The sequence below is a fragment of the Natator depressus genome, chromosome 4, assembly GCF_965152275.1.
Source record: "Natator depressus isolate rNatDep1 chromosome 4, rNatDep2.hap1, whole genome shotgun sequence".
Taxonomy (NCBI): Eukaryota; Metazoa; Chordata; order Testudines; family Cheloniidae; genus Natator; species Natator depressus.
In genome coordinates this window covers 98,937,593-98,943,592 of record NC_134237.1, presented here as the reverse complement: position 1 = coordinate 98,943,592, position 6,000 = coordinate 98,937,593, and positions in this window count along the sequence as shown.

Here is a 6,000-nt window from a genome sequence, read left to right as displayed (position 1 = left end):
GAAGATGGGGTGCTGTCAAGGTTTTTATTTCCTTGGTCTAGCTAAATAGACCTGACCACTTTATTGTAAGTTAGGCATTTAATGGTTCTGAAGCATCCAAGAAAGGTAGAAGAACAAAATGATTATATTTCCAAATGAGCAGTAGGTAGGTAACAGTCTACTTGATGGGGCTAAATTATCATGGCCTTGTGGTCAAGGCACTGGACTGGGACACAGGAGATCTGATTCAATTCTCAACTCTGCCACAGACTTTCTGCATGACCTTAGACAAGTCACTTAATCTATATTTCTTTTCTCCCATCATTTGGGCTGCCAACACTTAAATTACTAAAAATATTGGGATTTTTAACTCTTGGATATCCACTTTGAGACTGTTAGAGAGCTTATTCCTTCACTCTCCCACTTCCCTGGTCCTTCTCGCATGAACAGAGAGCAACAATACCCGAAGTCCGAAGGTGCAAACAATTCGATGTTTATTGGGGTGAACTTCCAGCAAGCTTAAATACAAGTTCCTTTTTCCTTATTTTCGAATCCCAACTTACTTCCTGTTTGCCCCTAATTTATATAGTAATATTCTTAGCTATACCTTAACCAATCATTCTACTGAAATTTAACTAACCAATCCTAACATATTGTAACATGATTAGCTAACCAATTATATCCCACCACCTTAATTAGATTACACCCAGCAAAATTAATTATACAGCAGACAGAAACAATCACAGAACCAGACAGAGATTATACAGACAAACAATAGCAAAGTGGGAACTATAATGACAAAACAATACAGAAGTGAGGATTTCACATCCCAGCTATTGATAAGTGAGTTCTTCCCAGACAGGATGCTATCAAACTAAGTTTCCTTTTACATTTTCTAGGCACTTCCCTTTCTCTGGAGGTGATAGGAATTATCAGGACAGGATTGTATTCAGGACAGCCCAATAGCACCTTCTTTCAATGTGACTAGTTTGGAATGTGAGGATGTGACTGTTCGCTTCCTGGCTTATGGCTGCCTCTGCTGCTTAGCCAAAGGCCTTAGCCTAAGAACAGGGCCTCAGACTGTCACAGTAAGAGAAGGCCCTTACACCAGCAGACAGTGATTTTGATTCTTTCTTTTATACCTCTAACTAGCCAAGTAATAAGAATACCCCTAAATTCTTAAAGTACAGGCCTTTACAGACAGGCCTGAATATCTATATCCTAACAGAGACAATTACTGGGACCTGATTTTCAGAGAGTGGGGTGCTCAGCAGTTGGCAACAATATTAAAATCACTACAAATCTGAGACTTATTAGAAGCCATGACCTATAGATAACAAGAAAAGAAAGGACTGAATTTTCAGCATCACTCAATTTCTCCAGATGGTAACTGTATATATATTAGGTAAAGTTTAAGGTAAGGTAAGGCTTGTAAGTACACTCATTGAAATCAATAACAAAGTTCTCATTGACTTGGGTCAGAGCCCAAATGGGCTTTCTTTGTTTCGGGCCAAGTTGTGCTGGTCTTGTGCCGGTATGTAAGTAGCAGAAAGCAAAAAGGAAAGTGCTCGTGTCCTAAAAGGGAATGAGGCGGGAATATTGGCCTTGTTTCCCCCCCCCCCCCCCCCGAGTCATGAATTAAATAACTATAGTTAGGATTGGGTGAGTCAGTTCTGTAACAAGACAGCCAGCTCACACCAGTCAACTCATCGGCATTTTTTGAGCCTCAGAAAACTTATTTGTATGTTTGGGTGTGTCTGTAATTTCCAGTTGTGCTCCTACTACTGGCTGTGAAACAGCCTAGACAGTTCACATAGGTATGACAATATTAATCCATGCTGATGGTGGACAAAGAGTATCTAGGGGCATAATGAGCCACTAAACAAGCTAAGTTTTGTTGCTTAAACAGACACAGGAATTGCAACTCCATTCAAAAGTAAACACACAGGCAATTGCCTTGCCAATTTTTTTCAAGGACAAAATTAGTAAGGAACAGTTACTTTCAGGAATCCAAGAAGTTATTAAAATAATTAGCATGGAAAACAGGTGTTATGAAACTCATATTGGCTGCTTTGGCTTTAATGTAGTTTTGATACATTTTCAAATATCAAGAGAAAAATGGATCAGATCCTTCAGCGTGATGTGGCTCCTTCGAGACACTTCATTAGTCCAAAGGGGTTAAACGGCTTTAAGACAACAGGGGAGTATCCCTGCAGTATAGGGGAATTCCCAGGTAGATTTCCAGGCTTTACACCACTCACCCTCACAACCTCTGATGTAGGGAGTGTGACAAAGTACTGCTGTGCTCCAAAAATCCCTGGTTACTATAATGACCCTGTTGCAGCCATTGAAGGTATTGTAGAAGTCTTGAGGTTGTTTAAGATGTACTGGGGCAAAACTGGTTTCTGGCTGACCTAAGAATAATGGGAATAAATGTCAAAGTCAAATTTGCGCGTCCCCACACCTTGAGTGCTGTATCAAGCACAGCACAGTTGGTCCCAAAGATCTAGGCCTAAGAGGTTTTGAAATAAATATTATTGGGTTTCTAAAGGCAGTTTCTAAATAAGGCTATTTATAAAACTGCAAATATTACTAAAATCCAAAATTACAGCTTGTGTCTTTTCCTAAGAGTAGTGTGGAGCTTTTAAGGATTTTTTTTTCTAAATAAAGCATAATTTTTAAAAATAAAAGTTTTTTAAAATTATGCTTTATTTAGAAAAAAATCCTTAAAAGCTCCACACTACTCTTAGGAAAAGATACAAGCTGTAATTTTGGATTTTAGTAATATTTTCCAGTTTATACCAGGATTTCTGAAGCCAAGTCACAGATACATTAAGCAGATATTGCTGTATCACACAAAACATTCCTCTCATTACTATTTTTTAAACTGAAGTAGAGCCTAGGGGTATCAGTGAAGGAGCAGGGTCCTAGAGTGACAGGAAGTAAGTCAGCCCTAGAGGCATGGAAGGAAACTGACACTTCCCCCAGTTTGCTCACCAGCTAGTTTATGACACAATGCAGGAGATGGATGAGTGAAATAGGAAGTAAAGAGGGAAAGGCCAAGGTAGCACAATGGTGAGCAAAGTCTAGTAATGATAACCAGTAGTCTCAGCTCACCTGCTGCCTAGCCAGCTATGAAAGTTAGTTATCCTACCCACAGACAAGTAAACCAAAATATTCAGTGAAATCCTGGCTCCATTGAAAACAATGGGAATTTTGCCATTGGCTTTAATGAGGTCAGAATTTCATCCAATGTTTCTTAAACTTCAAGCTGTCGTGCTTAAACCTGCAGCTGCTCTGCATACTGAATTTGCATTGGATTCAGTGGGAGTGTCTACATAAAGTAGGTACAGAACTGGGTCCATATTTTATATAGATAGTTTGTATGAACAATACCTATCTGCCTTCGGAATGTATAGGATTACAGATCCTATTGGGATCCGGGAAGTGGGCGGGCAAAGCCCGCCCACTGCTAAAGGATCCCCCCCAGCCTAAGAGGGGGATCCACAGGACCTGGACACTAAATAAATCCAGGGGACAACTAATGAAATAACAGGGACAGGAGTGCGGTCAAAGGGTCAAACGAAGGGAGCCGGATGGGGACACCGAGCAGAGAACCCCAGACAGCGCCCACTGCTCCTCAAAGGCGTCAAGGGAGTCAGTGGACGCCGCCCAGAGGAACTCTGCCCGGATACGTGAACGGACCGAGGATCGGAAATAGGCCCCACAGGAGACTCCATCAGCCAGATAGCAGGCAGGATATGGTCACTACAGGATGTTACAGAAAATTACTGTGTAAAGACACTGCCTGATAAATTAAAACATCCCTTTAGAACACCAATAACTACAGTGGAGAAAAATTAAGAAGCTTAAGGAGGAGAGAAAATATAGATCTGTAATAGAGATGGAGGCTTAGTGTTAAATGGTAATAAGATACCAAAGATTAGTTAATTTTGCAAAGTACTTTTATGGTGAAAGTAGTAAGATGACTTTTGTGAACAATGAAAATAATTTTCAATTAATGTTCGTTTGAATCTGAAAGCAACTTATTAAAATTTATCCATATTCATGACCCTTTCATGTTTGTTTTCCATGAACATTTGTGTACTCAAGTATTACTTAACCAAAAGTGAGTTTTAGCTGAAATATTCACCAAAAGTAAAATCTTAAAATGTATATTCAGTTGTGAGAATTGCAGTTCTGACCGTGTTGGTCAGTTATTGACGCACATGCTATTGGTTCCATTCCCTCATTGGAAGATTTATATAGCTATCCAATAGAGAGTGGATTTCAAATTGTAGTGTTGGACAGCTACATAAATCTTCCTGACAGAATTGAAACAATACCAATAGACAGCACAAACTGACTATTCACACAAGCTACTGGCAAACAATCTATAGACAAGTAATTATTCCCTGAAGAGGTTCACGAAAATTTCAAACACAATAAACTGAGATTTGCATGAGCAATTTGTAAACAGGAGAAAAAGAAATTTGTTAAATTCATTATGAATTATTTATCTAGCTCTACTGGTATGATTTTACAGTAAGTTCCAAATTGCAGGAACTGCTGATGGCTCTTATGCCAACAATGCTGCAACTGTGGGAAATGGAAAGGAGAGCGTTAGGATGCCAGTGCTAGAAAAGTGGAATGAATGGATAAAAGATTGGAGACAGAAAAGGTGCCCGATTTCATTCCCACTAAAGGTATTGGGAATTTTAAGAACATATAGAATTTTGAATTGGCTCCTGAGATGAATAGAAAGAAGGCCACCTCATTAAATAAAATACAAAAAAAAAAAAAAAAACTTGCAAGAAGATCTTAGACCCAAAGACACATTTCTCCAGTTCCTCCAGATTCATGAGTTACACTAGTCAGAAATGCAGCAGGGTGATGGAGTGGCAAAAGTAGTACTAAATGACCGCTGTGACTTCCTGGCCCTATGGCTGGTAACACCAGTCTGACCCCTAACAGAAAACGGAGCACACAGCCTGAAGATTAGCACCTGCACAAGACTGAGCAACTGCCCACTTGGGCCATTTCAGTAGCCAGACTTCATCTGGGTTCAGGGCTATCCACCATGCTCCCTTTTTCTGGCTCCTGGCATGGCCAAGGCAGATAAGTGGCAAAAGAACTGCTGCACAGGCTCCATGCCACTACAATTGTTTAGGAGATTACCAGCTAAGGTTAACGTTTGCTTTGAGCCTGCAGAGCAGCACAAAGCAGACTTAACCAGCCAGAGAATCTGCTCCTGTCAGGGTTGCTTTTGATTGAGGTACTGGGGGGGAAAGGGGGAGAGGATACACAACACACACCTCAGCTATTTTTCAAGAGTTGAATATACCAGTACACAATCGCTGAGATTTAAACAAACAAATGAAATGCCATATTGTTATGACAGACCACCAGTCTCAGGTACTATTCATGACTGAATTTAGCCTTCAACAAAATTCAAAACAGTTTTGAAGGCCTGAGAGAACAAAGCACTGAGAGGAATGCTGGCTGTGAAAGAACGAATATTAAAACCAATCAACATTACTCTGCACTAGGAGTAAGAAGTGAAACACGGAAGCAGGGTGTGAAGATATGCAGTAAGCGAAAAGAAATTAAACAGCAAAGCGGCAACATTCTAGCGACATTTGGGGTTATGCATTAAAAGGAGAAACCTTATCCAAATGTTTGGCAAGTCTTGAAAATAAGTAAAGAAGTGAAGCGGAGAATGATCAAAGGGAGGACAAGTGCAGAAGCTTCCTAGAGGTTAAGAGGTTTGATTAATGTTTAGAAAGTATGCTTATGTTGATATGAAAATGCATTTCAAGAACAGCTCAAATGCATCTCCAAAGATTATGCAAATCCTGATTTGATAGTTATACCAGTGAGACTTGCTCAGTCTTCTGTAAAAACCATGAGCACTCAGGGACTTTACAGCTGTCATTATGTTCCAAATCATGGCCTCTTGGGACTTTTTGGCAATAATGGGGCTAGAACTCAGATCCTGGTGCTCTAAAAAGTACAGTTTAC